The sequence below is a fragment of the Stomoxys calcitrans genome, chromosome 2 (genome assembly GCF_963082655.1).
Source record: "Stomoxys calcitrans chromosome 2, idStoCalc2.1, whole genome shotgun sequence".
NCBI lineage: Eukaryota > Metazoa > Arthropoda > Insecta > Diptera > Muscidae > Stomoxys > Stomoxys calcitrans.
Genome location: NC_081553.1, coordinates 100,407,097 through 100,422,757, shown reverse-complemented (window position 1 = coordinate 100,422,757; position 15,661 = coordinate 100,407,097).

The following is a 15,661-nucleotide window of genomic DNA, read 5'->3' as shown; positions in this document are numbered from 1 at the left end:
CACGGCAGTCGGAACCGGAACGAGCCTGCTAATCCGCAGGAGCTTGATGAGGATCGCCACCTTCACATATTGGAAACGCACAACAAGCCGATTTCTGGCTTAGGTGTATATCCATAATGTCATGGGGTGGATTAATATCTGTCTCCTTATTTCAATTAAACCTAACATAATTATATCCAAATATGGTCCGATTATTCGCCAAGGATCTGAAGGAGTCTAGCACAACTCGCAAAACCGGATCATTGATGTGCGATTTATGGGGTCAACGCCTGAAATCGGGTGAAAAAACTACATGTGAGCTTTGTCTGAATATGTTACGATTTCGACTAATTAGGTCTGATGGTCTTAGGTTCTGATGCAACTCGCTACACCAAGTTCCAGTAAGTTTAAATTATAAATGCTCTAGGACCTAACTCGGGGACTCGGTTTATATGGCAGCTATGTATATATCTAAATATGGAAATTGGGTAATAAATGCGACTTATAAGGGTTAAAGAAATTGGAATAGTGAAAACAAGTAAAAGCGTGCTAAGTTTGGCCGGGCTGGGCCGAATCTAATATACCCTTCACCATGGATCGCATTTGCCAAGTTCTTTGGCTGATATCTCTTTATAGGCAAACAAAGGATAATGGATAAGAATTGCTATGCTATTTAAGCTATACCAAGTTATGAAGCGATTGGGGCCATTCTTGGTTTGGCTGTTGGAGACCAAATTTGTGGGCCAAATTTCAACCATATAGTAGCTCAAGAAATAGAATCGGAAGATCGTTATATATATATATGAGCTATATCAGATTGTGAACTCATTTAGACCATACTTGGCACAGTTGATGGAAATCAAAACAAAAAACTTCATTCACAATTATAGCCAAATCGGCTTATAATTGCGGCCTCTAGAAGCTTAAGAAGTCAAGATCCAAAATCGATTTATATGGGAGCTATATCAGGTTATGAACCCATTTGAACCATACTAGGCACAATTGTTGGAAATCAAAACAAACCACTTCATGCTAATTTTCAGCTAAATCGGATAATATTGCGCTCTCTAGCGACTCAAGAAATCAAGACCCGAGATTGGTTTATTTGGGAGCTTTATCAGGTTATGGACAGTTGTTGGAAGTAATGATAAAATACCTGTTGCAAAATTTCAGCCAAATCTGATAAGAATTGCGTCCTCTATCGGCTCAAGAAGTCAAGGTCCAGGATCGGTCTATGTGGCAGCTATATCAAAACATGGACCGATATAGCCCATTTACAATCCCAACCGTCACAGTTGTTGGTGGTCAACCAAAACACTTCATGCAAAATTTCAGCCAAATTGGATAATAATTGCGCCATCTAGAGGCTCAAGAAGTCAATATCCGATATCGGTTTATATGGGAGCTATATAGGTTATAAACCGATTTAGACTATACTTGGCAGAGTTTTCGGAAATAAAAACAAAATAATTTAGGGAAAATTTCAGCCAAATCGGATAATAAGTGCGCTCTCTAGCGGCTTAAAAAAAGTAAAGACCCGAGATCGTTTTTTGGGAGCTTTATCATATTATGAACCGATGTGGAACATACTTGATATAGTTGTTGGAAGTAAAAATACAATACCTATTGCAATTTAATATCGGATAAGAATTGCGTCCTCTAGAGATTCAAGAAGTCAAGATCCAGGATCGGTTTATGTGTCAGCGCCCTCTAGAGGCTCAAGAAGTCATATATACCCTCCACCGTAGGATGGAGGATAAAGTTTCAGCTCAATATCTTCATTTCAATGACTGTAGAATAATTTTGACATTAGTAGGAAATTAATGACAAAATAAATATTCACCCCTCCTTTGATGGTAGCTACTAAAAGTTTCATAGGAAACCGATAAAACATTTAGATATAAATTTGTTGAAAGGCTTACAAGTTTTTGAAAACCTCTGGTTCCAAAACTTTCAAAATTATGTGCATGGTAAAATTCAAAATCCACATTCTTCACCTAACGTTATCCTTGGGTCGATTTGAAGCCTCGCTAACCCAGTTGCGACTGCCTTCACATCTCTGTTCACTGAGTTGCTTTTTTGTGTAATACCCTAAAAAATTTTACTTTAGCTCTCTTCTTGTTTACTTGAGAAGCATTTTATCACTGGGTTGTAAGGCCATGCACAAGGATTACTCCATGTATTTTCTCTTTCAAAGATAACATCGAACGCATTTGGCATTTGCAAACAGGATTTTGGCCGACTGAAGATCATCAAAATATAAAGGCGGAATCAGTTCAGTCGTACACATACGAATTCTTATAAAATTTTCCATTGTTACAGCATTGTGTTACAAAAGAAGTACATTTTTCCACGTCCATAAAAATTTTGACATTTTGCAATGCAATACGCATAGTCTGTATTCGACATTGATCTCCATTCTTCCAAAAAAAAACTTTTGGCGACACGAAACCCCGAAATGAAATGAAGCGTAAAGCGACTGACTGGCAACTTCACATAGCGCCAGTTCAAACCATCTCGACAAAGATTTCAGGTTAGAAATTCTAACGAAAAGAAACACTAAAACATTGGCGCAGACCAAGTCTAGCCAACAGAGTTGGCCGGCAACAAACCTAGCCAGCAACTGAGTTCATTGTCGTCGTCACGCAAGCAACACTCCCAACAATGGCAACGACAACATTTTCCTGCCATGGCCTTTCGACAACGTTCTTGTCTAGTCATCGCATTCTATTGCCATAAATTGGATTTGTTCCCTTAGCGCCTGTTTGTCCTCCAGCATCTCTGTAGACATCTCCTCCTGCTTGCCACAAATAATGTTCATAATCCTTGGCTATGGCATTGTTCAGCAATGATGGTTGTTGCAAAACTTTTCGCACCTGTTACAGCAGGACACATCTTTCCATCAGCGCCGGGCTCACCATCAAAATCCATGGCTCATCAAAAACAAAAAGGTATCGAATTGTTAGAGAGATGATCTCTCGTCACGGAGAAAAGAAAATGAAAGTGAAATACAACGATTGGCAATGGGAATGAGAATGCCTAGCGATAAATGCTATTTGCGTGTCAATGTCCTTGTCTGTGGCAAGGATATTAAAATGGGTAAAGCTTTGTAGTTAGCATTTGCTGGGTTGACATGCGCAGAACTTTCTGAGGATTGCATAAAAGTCAACTGAAAAAATGTTTAAACTCTGTAGACTGCCTGTGAAAGGAAGATCAATTTAATCGATTTTATGTCGACTATTCTGAGAATCTGAGGCGTTAGCTTTTTTACTTTATTTCGCTTTGGCTAAAATATGGTACATTTGGGAAGTGCCTCCGATATCCACACAAACTCCGGTCCAGATAGTTAAATCAAAAGGTTTAGACCCCATCTTTGACTTCTTGAAGCATTAGAAGTCTGAATTTTCTAAAAATTGGTGCAAGGACAACACTAATGACCTCATTCCACTCAATTAGGTTTATATATATGTTTACCTCCTAGTCAGAATGAGTAGCGGTGACACGACTGAAAAACAACAAGGAAGCAGGAACCGACGGGTTACCCGCTGAATTATTTAAGACCGGAGGCGACACGATGATAAGGCGTATGCATCAGCTTATCTGCGTAATCTGGCTAGAAGAACGCATAACCGGATGATTGGAACCTTAGCATACTATGTCCCGTACACAAGAAAGGAGACAGGACGGAATGTGCCAACTACAGAGGAATAAGTCTCCTCCCCATAGCATACAAGATACTCTCGAACTTACTGTGTGAAAGATTAAAACCTAAAGTCAATGCGATAATTGGGCGCTAGCAGTGCGACTTTAAACATGGTAAATCCACCCTGGACCAGATATTCACACTGCGCCAAATCCTGGAAAAGACCCGTGAAGGACAAATCAACACCTACCATCTCTTTGTTGACTACAAAGCCGCCTACGATACTTCTTTACGTTCATAGGAATTTCAAGCCAAAATTAATAAGACTCTGCAGGATGACACTTGCTGATACGCGTTCCTCAGTAAGAATAGGAAAGAATCTCTCCAAACCATTTAATACCAAACGAGGTTTCAAACAAGGAGACAGCCTATCATGTGATCTCTTTAATATCCTGTTGGAGAAGATTATACGAGATGCAGATGTGAATAGATATAACGCACTAATCACAAGGGTACACATGCTAGTCGCCTATGCCGACGACATCGAAGTAGTAACTGAAGCCTTTGAAAGAATCAAAAGAGAGGCGGCAGTGAAAATGGGTCGACAGTAAATGGAGATAAAACGCCTTGTACAACCGAGCAGATAAAGAAAATGGAGAAAGTTGGGAACCACAACTTTGAGATAGTCAGTAACTTTATCTACCTCGGCACCGGCGTAACCGAAACGAATGACACCAGTTTTGAGATAAAGCGAAGATTAATACTAGCAAGCAGATGCTACTTTGGACAAAGTAAGCAGTTTAGAAACAAGGCCACCTCTCGACAGACGAAGACTACACTTTACAAGATACTGATACTACCCGTGTTGTTATATGGTTCTGAAGCATGGGTACTTGTGAAAGCAGATGAGGCAGTGCTTGGAGTATTTGAGAGAAAGATTCTTCGTAAAATATATGGACCAGTTTGCGTTAATGGAGAATATAGGCGACGTATGAACCACGAGCTGTATGACGATGATAGGATAGTTACACGCATCAAAATACAACGACTGCGTTGGCTAGGTCATGTTGTCGGAATGGATGAAGAAGCTCCAGCAAAGAAGTCTTTTGAAGGCAAACATGGTGGTACACTCAAACCGGGAAGACCAAAAGCCCGATGGAAAGATCAAGTGGTGGGAGAAATCTCGAAACTTGGTGTCAGAGATTTTAGAATGAGCGCAGAAGATCGAGGCGCTTAGAACGCTATTATACCTACGGCTAGTGGAACAAATATTCTGTCATAGCTAATTTAAGTATGTTCATATATAGATGACTAGTGTATCGACTACGCTGAAAGCCCAATCCTTTTAAGGGGTTTAGTTGTGCCGACTTGGAACTTTCACCTTAACTAAGAATCTGCCACCCTCCCAGAAGGGTTGTTGTTCTGCGTTATTCATCTCTGACCCACTTTAATATCCATCATTCAAATCCCAAAAGGCGCCTCGCGTTTTTATTTTCTTTATATACACAATGCAAAGCTGCGAAAAAGGATATTTTCTTGGGTCTTTTCTATGGACATTTTTCACAGTTTATGGTATTGTGTAAATTTTCATGTTCAGATCTGTTGTTTTGTTCTTCTTCTTTTCTTTTTACGACCAAGATTTGGCTGCAAAGTCCTTCATAGGCGCCGGCCGGCCAAGTTTTTTTCCGATCTGATCTGTGCCCTCAGCCATATACAAAGTTTCGTATGAATTTTGAGTATTGTTATTCGCTTTGCATTTTTGTTGTTTGCATACTAGTCCTTTTCCTTTTTTCTTTAAGACATTTATGGCTGGCGCTAACGCGGATTTTCGTTGTTCTAAGAATTGTTTCGTTCTTTTGTCCCGATGCTTGTTCTCTTCTCTCCTAATACTGCCATAATGAAAAAGTCAAATGCTTCGAACAATAGACAAAAGCCTTTCAAATTTCAAGGAGGAATAGAAATTTTGTTCATTTGTTATGGCAGATTTCCATACAAATTGCTAATTGTAGTTTGTTTACTTTGGAAAAGGGTTGAGAACACATGTCATTTGATGTATATCAAAGAACTCAAAATTACAAAAATTGGCAAGAGAACGGATGACAAAATTTTCATTAGTTACATGATGTTTGTTCTAAATTTTTATTTGTTTATTTTATGACATTTTTGGGCTTATTTCGGCTTTTTACCAACTGGAAACAAAAACAAGTAAAAAGGTGTTAAGTTCGGCCGGGCCGAACTTTGGATACCCACCACCTCGGGTATATATGTAAACCACCTTTCGTCAAAATCCTGTGAAAAATGCATACCTTATGCCCCATAGCAGCTATATCGAAATATGTTCCGATTTGGGCCAAATACTAATAATTGCAAGTCATTGTTCAATTGTGTATAACAAAATATTGGTCTTTTTAGTAGCTATATCTAAAAATAAACCGATCTGAACCATATATGACACGGATGTCGAAAAGCCTAACATAAGTCACTGTGTCAAATTTCAGTGAAATCGGACTATAAATGCGCCTTTTATAGGGCTAGGATTTAAAATCGAGATATCGGTCTATATGGCAGCTATATCCAAGTCTGGACCGATTTGGCCACCTCGCAAAAAAATTTCAAAGAGCCTAACACAACTAACTGTCAAAAATTTCGGCGAAATCGGACAATAAATGCGCCTTTTATAGCCCCAAAACCTTAAATTGAGAGATCGATCTATATGGCAGCTATATTAAAATCTGGACCGATCTGGGCCATATTGCAGAAGTATATCTAGAGGCTTAACCTAACTCACTGTCCCAAATCTCGGCGAAATCGGACAATAAAGTGCCTTTATTGCCCAAAACCTTAAATCGAGAGATCGGTCTATATGGCAGCTATATCCAAATTTGGACCAATCTGGGCCAAATTGAAGTAGGATGTCGTAGGGCCTAGCACAATTCACTATCCCAAATTTCAGCCAAATCGGATAATAAATGTGTTTTTTTATTGGCCTAAATGTGTTTTTATTAACCCTAAATCGGCGGATCGGTCTATATGGCAGCTATACCCAAATCTTGACCGATCTATGCCAAATTTAAGAAGGATGTCGAAGGGTCTAACACAACTCACTGTCTCAAATTTCAGCAAAATCGGATAATAAATGTGTCTTTTATTGGCCTAAGACCCTAAATCGGCGGATCGGTCTATATGGCAGCTATACCCAAATCTGGACTGATATGAGCCAAATTGCAGAAGGATCTCGAAGGGTCTAACACAACTCACTGTCCCAAATTTCAGCAAAATTGGATAAGAAATGTGGCTTTTTGGGCCTAAGACCCTAAATCGGCAGATCGGTCTATATGGGGGCTAAATCAAGATATAGTCCGATATAGCCCATCTTCGAACTTAACCTGCTTAGGGACAAAAAAAAAGGATCTTTGCAAAGTTTCAGCTCAATATCTTTATTTATAAAGACTGTAGCGTGATTTCAACAGACAGACGGACGGACATGGCTACATCGTCTTAGATTTTTACGCTGATCAAGCATATACATACTTTATAGGGTCGGAAATGGATATTTCGATGTGTTGCAAACGGAATAACAAAATTAATATACCCCCATCCTTCGGTGGTGGGTATAAAAACTGACCTAACAAGGGTAAATTTTTTGCGAAATCCATTGTATTGGGTACCCAAGATTTAGCCCGGACGAATTTAGCACGTTTTTACTTGGATGGGAAATTTACGAACTACATCATGCAGTTTGTAGCGTCTCGAAATAACGATGTTTAATCCTACAGAGTATAAATATTCTGTCTGTCAAATGAGTAGTCAGCCACTTGAAATTTTACAATTCTTTGCGGAGAAGTTTTTACATAGCTGTCATGACAAAATGGTACAGTACCTCCCAAATGTCGCCAGCATTAGGAGGGGATAACCACCGTTGAAAATTTTTCTGATGTTCTCGCCAGGATTTGAATCCAGGCGTTCAGCATCAAAAGCGGACATGATAACATCTGCGCTACGGTGGCCCCAATTGCAACTAGGTTTCTAATATATCGTTTAGGGCACAATATATATTGGGTTGCCCAAGAAGTAATTGCGGATTTTTCATATAGTCGGCGTTGACAAATTTTTTCACAGCTTGTGACTGTGTAATTGCATTCTTTCTTCTGTCAGTTATCAGCTGTTACTTTTAGCTTGCTTTAGAAAAAAAGTGTAAAAAAAGTATATTTGATTAAAGTTCATTCTAAGCTTTATTAAAAATGCATTTACTTTCTTTTAAAAAATCCGCAATTACTCTTTGGGCAATCCAATAATTAGATTTTTATTAAGAAAATTTTGTTGATAAAATTTCCGTAGTTTCTTCTCATTTCGCTTAATAATAATAATTTTGCCAATTTAAGATTTTTTAATTTTACTCCATTCGTTAGCATAACAAAAAAGTAACCTACCCCTAAAATCGCACCCAAGCCATCCTATATGGTCGAACAACTTCCTATTTCCGTTTGTCTCTTCCTCATGGTCAAAAGTCATGGAGGGCGTTTGTTTAGTGAGTGTGATTTCAACCTTTTTAGTTATTCTCACTAAACGCTGAATAGTTATTGGATTATCATAAAAGGCGCCGTGCATTATTTCAATTCATGGCACATCGGGAAATTCCCAATTTTATATCAAAGACGAACATACGAAAGGCCACCACCGCACCAGGTCAGGGTAACATCATAAACTAGTGTCCAAGCGCCGCACACACATCACACCATCGTCTTTCGGTAGTGTATTGCCTAAAAAGCAAAACATCCTTCGGCAAGCCTACCTAACTAGAGTATCATTGCCAGCATACAATAGAACAATTGCCATTACACAGGTATGACAATGGCTAAGCAAAGGACGATCATAAAAAGAGATTTAAATACCAGTTTTAGTGGCATTATAAAACGATTTCTTTCACGATTCGCGGAATTTGTCCGCGAAACAGGTAGATTACCGAAAATCCGCGAAACTCGAGAAGAAAAATTTTAAATTCATAAGATTTTCGGAAAACCCAGAATTCCACATGAACGAATGTACACAGCAAATCTGACAAAGAGATTTTATGGCAGGCCAAATCACACGTGTTGATGGTTTATGCATCTCACGTAGGTTCATTTCGCATCTATCCTCCCATAAGATCTATGACGCATGAAGAAGAAGTTTGGCGATGGTTTTGATGTAATCAGGTATGGAAACCAAAATTTCCACTAATATATATTGGTTAAAAAAGTACAGTTCTTATGTTGTTGGAAGAGAAATACACTGAGGAAAAACATTTTCTAATAAACTCAACAGATAGTTTACATTGTAGTTAAGTGTTCACAGAGGTGGCCTAAACGCATGGGTTGCGAACGGAATAATAAAGTCGGTGTATTCCATGTTGCAGGGGCAACGTATGTCCCTGTTCTTAAATGGAATTTTCATGGGCAAATTTGCATTTGCGTTTTATTTCATGTTACTATTGGGTTGCCCAAAAAGTAATTGCGGATTTTTTAAAAGAACTTTAAAAGAACTAATAAAACTTAGAATGACCTTTAATCAAATATACTTTTTTTACACTTTTTTTCTAAAGCAAGCTAAAAGTAACAGCTGATAACTGACAGAAGAAAGAATGCAATTACAGAGTCACAAGCTGTGAAAAAATTTGTCAACGCCGACTATATAAAAAATCCGCAATTACTTTTGGGGCAAACCAATATTTCCAAAACAATGAAAAAGCAAAACAGAGCAATGAAGCGGTTGTTCTATTGGGTCATACCTGTGTATAGAATCGGCTGGCATGGTATTCTCTTTAAAAATCAATAAGGTAAAGCTTTTTAGTTTGTGAGAGCATTTGTTTGGCTTAACAGCCTTTAAATTGATTATCCTGAAATTTTCATAAAATGTAGAATTTGATCTCCTATGTTGAAAATAAGGTACTAATCTTAATTTTCAAAAATTCTCTTAATTCGGGGAATGAGTCTAATTAGTCTGTCATCCTTTATGCTGAAGACTCTTGAGAGGTTGATAGAAACATATCTTAGATCCCTGGAGATCGCCTGTCGCGGCAGCAGCATGCATATAGTAAAGGCAAATCCACTGAAATATTGGGTTGCCCAAAAAGTAATTGCGGATTTTTCAGGTCGGCCAAATGAAGTTGATGATGACCAAATCAAAGCATTAATCGAATTAGATCGTCATGTAACTGAGCGTGAGATAGGAGAGAAGTTAAATATACCAAAATCAACCGATCATTATCACATAAAAAGTCTTGGACTGTTGAAAAAGCTTGATATTTGGGTACCACATGTATTGAAAGAAATTCATTTAACAAACCGAATCAACGCCATTGATATGCAACTTAAACGCAATGAATTCGATCCGTTTTTAAAACGAATCATAACTGGAGATGAAAAATGGATTGTTTACAACAACGTTAGTCGAAAACGATCTTGGTCCAAGCATGGTGAACCAGCTCAAACCACTTCAAAGGCTGATATCCACCAAAAGAAGGTTATGCTGTCTGTTTGGTGGGATTGGAAGGGTGTGGTATATTTTGAGCTGCTTCCAAGGAACCAAACGATTAATTCGGATGTTTACTGTCAACAATTGGACAAATTGAATACAGCCATCAAGGAGAAGCGACCACAATTGGTCATTCGTAAAGGTGTCATATTCCACCAGGACAACGCTAGACCGCACACATCTTTGGTCACTCGCAAAAAACTGAGTGAGCTTGGCTTGTAACTTTTGATGCATCCACCATATAGCCCTGAACTTGCACCATCAGACTACCATTTATTTCGATCTTTGCAGAACTCCTTAAATGGTAAAACTTTCGGCAATGATGAGGTTATAAAATCTCACTTGGTTCAGTTTTTTGCAGATGAAGGCCAGAAGTTCTATGAGCGTGGAATACTAAATTTGCCAGGAAGAAGGCAAAAGGTTATCGAACAAAATGGCACTTATATATTTGATTAAAGTTCATTCTAAGTTTTATTAAAAATGCATTTAATTTTTTTTTTTTAAAAATCCGCAATTACTTTTTAGGCAACCCAAAGCTCTTTACGACCTAGTCGGCTACATAGAGGGTTCTCTCTCTCGCTGGTAGCATTTCTTGACATTGAAGGTGCCTTCAATAATGTAAAGCCGACGTCAATCATGAAGGAGTTTCTCGGCATCAACTCTATCGTAAGAAAGCTTATTAAAAACTTACTTACTAAAAGATGCATTCAACAGGCTTGGGATCTGAGGATCTAAAATGATGGGTCAGCAGAGGAACACCTCAAGGAGGTGTACTATCTCCTTTACATTGGAATATAGCCTTTAACAATATATTATTGTCTCTGGAAGAAAAGGGCGTAAATGTGGTCGCGTATGCTGATGACGTGGCAACTGGGGTTAGGGGAAAGTTATCAGCACTCTAAGAGATATACTTCAGGAAGCTGAAAACATTGTCTCTGGAAGAAAAGGGCGTAAATGTGGTCGCGTATGATGATGACGTGGCAATTGGGGTTAGGGGAAAGTTACCCAGCACTCTAAGAGATATACTTCAGGAAGCTGAAAGCAAAGTGGACTACCGAGTGGTCTAGGTATAAATCCGTGGAAGACAAAAGCAGGAAATACAAGTTGTCTACAGTGGAACCTGTCTCCTTGGATGGAGAGAATGTTCCATTTACAGAAAGCGCAAAATACCTGGGTGTTTTGCTAAACAGGAAATTGAACTTCAAATCCAACATTTTGGAAAGGGCATGAAAAGCTACTTTTGCCCTATACACCTGCAAGAGAGCCATTGGCAATAGTTGGGGGTTTAGACCGGGTGTCATGCACTGGGTGTATTCTGCAGTTGTCAGACCTATAATGCTATATAGTGTTGTGGTCTGGTGGACGGCGCTTCAAAAATCCACCTACTGCTCAACACTTAATCGGATCCAAAGGATGGCTTCTTTGTGCATCACAGCCGCACTGAGGACGACACCATCTGATGCACTGAATTTAATGCTACATCTTATGCCTCTGGACAAATTGCAGCGACCACTGGCGTGAGGTTAAGGGAGCGTTTTCATTGGGCATGTGGCAGCTACGTACACTGTGTTATCCTTGATACAATATCCGATGTTCCAGGCAATGTGGGTTACACCCCACCTGAGCCGCTTTTTGATAAAAATTACAGTACCACTATTCCTTAAGAATTGGAACTACGACATGCCTGGTAACAGAAGTATACGGATGGCTCCGAACTAAACGATGAGGTGGGTTTTGGGGTGTACTCTAAAGATCTAGAACTGGTCATATCGAAAAGGTTACCTGACCAATGCAGTGTGTATCAAACAGAGATCCTTGCAATTAAGGAAGTGGTGGAAAGGCTTAGATATTGAGTTGCCCAAAAATTAATTGCGGATTTTTCATATAGTCGGCGTTGACAAATTTTTTCACAGCTTGTGACTCTGTAATTGCATTCTTTCTTCTGTCAGTTATCAGATGTTACTTGTAGCTTGCTTTAGAAAAAAAGTGTAAAAAAAGTATATTTGATTAAAATTCATTCTAAGTTTTATTAAAAATGCATTTACTTTCTTTTAAAAAATCCGCAATTACTTTTTGGGCAACCCAATATAATGTCATAACGACAATTGGCATTAATATCTTCTCATACAGCCAGGCAGCTTTTAAATCCCTGGAGAACGTATTTCTGAACACAAAAATCGCCCTCGACTGTCTCAGATCTCTCAATGAGATGGCTGAACAGTTCAAAATTCACCTGTTCTGGGTGCCGGGCCACAGAGTTATCCCAGAGAATTCTAAAGCACACGAGCTTGAGAGACTAGGAACTACCTTGCACATTCCAGGGATACTGGAATCTGTGGGTATGCTTCTAGCGACATGTAGGCTAAGTTTTCAGGACCATGCCCGAAGGACAACGATGGTCACAAAGAGGAAGCTGTGAGCATTCCAAAACTATGTGGTCTAATCTAGACTTGAAGAGCTTTGCTGTCATTAGCTAGAACAGACATCTCAGTCATTGTGTCCATTATGACAGGTCAGTGTTTAATCGGAAAACACGCTGACAGACTGAAGGTTGCCAGCAACGACTTTTGCAGAAGCTGTGAGGACATCGAAGAAGAAGAGACTATAGAACACTTTCTGTGTCTGTGTCCCGCACTAGCAGTTAGAAGGAGTTGCACTTTAGGTTCTCATTTCTGTGTGAACCTGTCTGATTTAGCGGATGTGAGCATTTTCAGGTTATTGGGCATTTTAAAGCGAGCTGGATGGTTCAACGGTAGGAACTAGTCGGCAGCTTCCTTCTTCTGTTCCTGTTGTATCACAATGGACGAAAACTTCTATTCCTATTTCTGTCAAATGTGGTCCAGATCGGAGTAATTTGGATATAGCTGCCATATAGACCGATCTCCCGCTATAGTATAATGAGCCTATAAAAGGAGCATTTTTCAACCTATTTGGATGAAAATTGGCACAGCGAGCTCTGGTATCCCTCTAAACCTTTTTGTTGAATATCGTCCAGGTCGGACAATATTTGGATATAGCTGCCACATAGACCGATCTCGCATATAGAGTATTAAGCCCATAAAAGGAGAATTTTTTTAATCCGATTTTGATGAAACTTAAAACAGAGAGTTTTGATAGACCTCTACACTTTTGTGTCGAACATCGTCCAGATCGGACCATAATTGAATATAGCTGCCATATAGACCGATCTCCCTATATCGAGTATTGAGCCCATGAAAGGAGCATTTTTCATTCGATTTTGATGAAATTTAAAACAGTGAGTTTTGATAGACTTCTACACATTTGTGTCGACGATATTTGGATATAGCTGCCATATAGACCGATCTCCCGATATAGAGTATTGCAGGGCAGCTATATCCAAATATAGTCCGATCTGTACCACACTTCACAGAAATGGGTAGGGGACTACCAGAACCCACTGTGCCAAATTTCATCGAAATCGGATGACAAATTACCAATTTATTGCCTCAATACTTTACGTTTGGAGATCGGTCTATATAGCGGCTATATATAACTAAAATCCGATTTTATGAGATCAGAAGATCAGTTTTATATAGGAAGAATACGAGTTCATCAAAAATTGTTTGTAGAATATTTAATATTTTTATACCCAAGATATCCGCAAAATTATAAATACCCAGCTTTTGGGTATAAATGGGTAAATACTCGGATTTTTACTCAATTTACCGATTAAATAACTTTTGGGTATTTACCCATCGCCCATCTCTATAAATTGGTTGAGTGGATGAAGCTTTGACTACGAGAGCTCCTCTCTGGTCCACCAGTTTCTCTTCGTTTTAGTCTTGTGTTTTTCGTGCTACTGATGTGTAGTGTGCACTGATCTGATGTCTTTGAGTGAAGTTGCTAGTCTCGAACCTTTCAAATTATCATAACCCAACCTTAACTAACCTATCATATACGTCCCTAACCTAACTCATGCGAAATATATTTTAAAGTAGCTTACAAATTCGCTATTCATCCAAAGGTGCATGGTTCCATGTCTTGGAAGTCTAGACATATTTAACTTGTAACTGGACGAGAATTGGTTGTAGGGGTGGGGGGACTGCCATCAGTATACTTGATGAATGCGAAGCACATTGGGGCGAAGCAGTACAGGTTAGACCGGTCGGTAGGACGATGAGAATTTTATGGGAAGATCAGGGCAAGACGTGACTATTACTGAAAGGAAGCCAGAGTGGGGTCAATATGGCTATCGTAATCTTAAAGAGTCCAAGCATACTTATAAAGAATTCGGAAAGCAAGTGACAGCGTATGTATTGTTTGCCCAAAAAGTAATTGCAGATTTTTAATATAGTCGGCGTTGACAAATTTTTTCACAGCTTGTGACTCTGTGATTGCATTCTTTCTTCTGTCAGTTATCAGCTGGTACTTTTAGCGTGCTTTAGAAAAAAAGTGTAAAAAAAGTATATTTGATTAAAGTTCATTCTATGTTTTATTAAAAATGCATTTACTTTCTTTTAAAAAATCCGCAATTACTTTTTGGGCAACCCAATAGATTGTGAGATGTTGGAACATAGAAAATATAGAATGGAATATGATTAGGAATTTTTTAATCAACACGGAATTTCTGTAATAGAGGTTTTTTTTCTGGGTTACTTTACGGATTTAGAGCGCACGACAAGCCGATTACTGGATAAGATATATGTTAACACGTAGGGCGGATAACAGTTCGCACCCTGTTTTCGACATGATCTAGCCTAGCTTAATAATAATGAGGATTTTTTTAATCTCTCAAAATTATTACAACTAAACTACTAAGAAAACGTTACAATTATTACATTCTTTATTAAAATTATAAAATTACATACAAATGTTTGCTTAAAATTAGACTTGATGCTGAAACAAAGTCAAATCAATCACTCAGTGTCAAATAAACCGCTTATAGCCTCGAAGATATTCAAAAATGATTGAAGAAAGCTTAGGAAAGGTACAAAAAATAAGCATAGTTACAAAAAGACTGCAGGTGTACTGAATTGTCAAACAATTTCGATGTGCAAAATGTTCAAAAAATTAAAAAAAAAAATGCTTTTATTGGAATAGTCTCCTTTCATCACAATAGGAACTTCAATCTAACAGAACACCTTCTTAAAAAGGCAAAGTTAAGATTCTTCTCTTACCATCTTGGGGTCAAGAACCAATAATTTTGTTCACTCTCAACTCAAAACGAGATTGAGAGTTAGTAAAAACTGGAAATGAGCGATAAGAAGGTTGAAGAATTCCATTTTGCCCCATCTTGACATTTAGCCAATGAAGATGTTTGCAAGAAATGTCTGTTTTTGAAAAATACCCTACATTGAATATTTGTTGTCTAAATGTTGGCTCTTTGGGTAAAAACCAAACCGTATTTTTCAACAGCGAAATATTCGTTTTTAGCAAGAGCAACATTTTACACTTTGTGGCTACTAACAGTTTCAGCATTTCCCCCATTAAAATTGAATGCCTCCGGAATGAGAAGGGCACAAAGAAATAACATCATTTCAGTAAAAGCATTTAAAAGCTTAGATA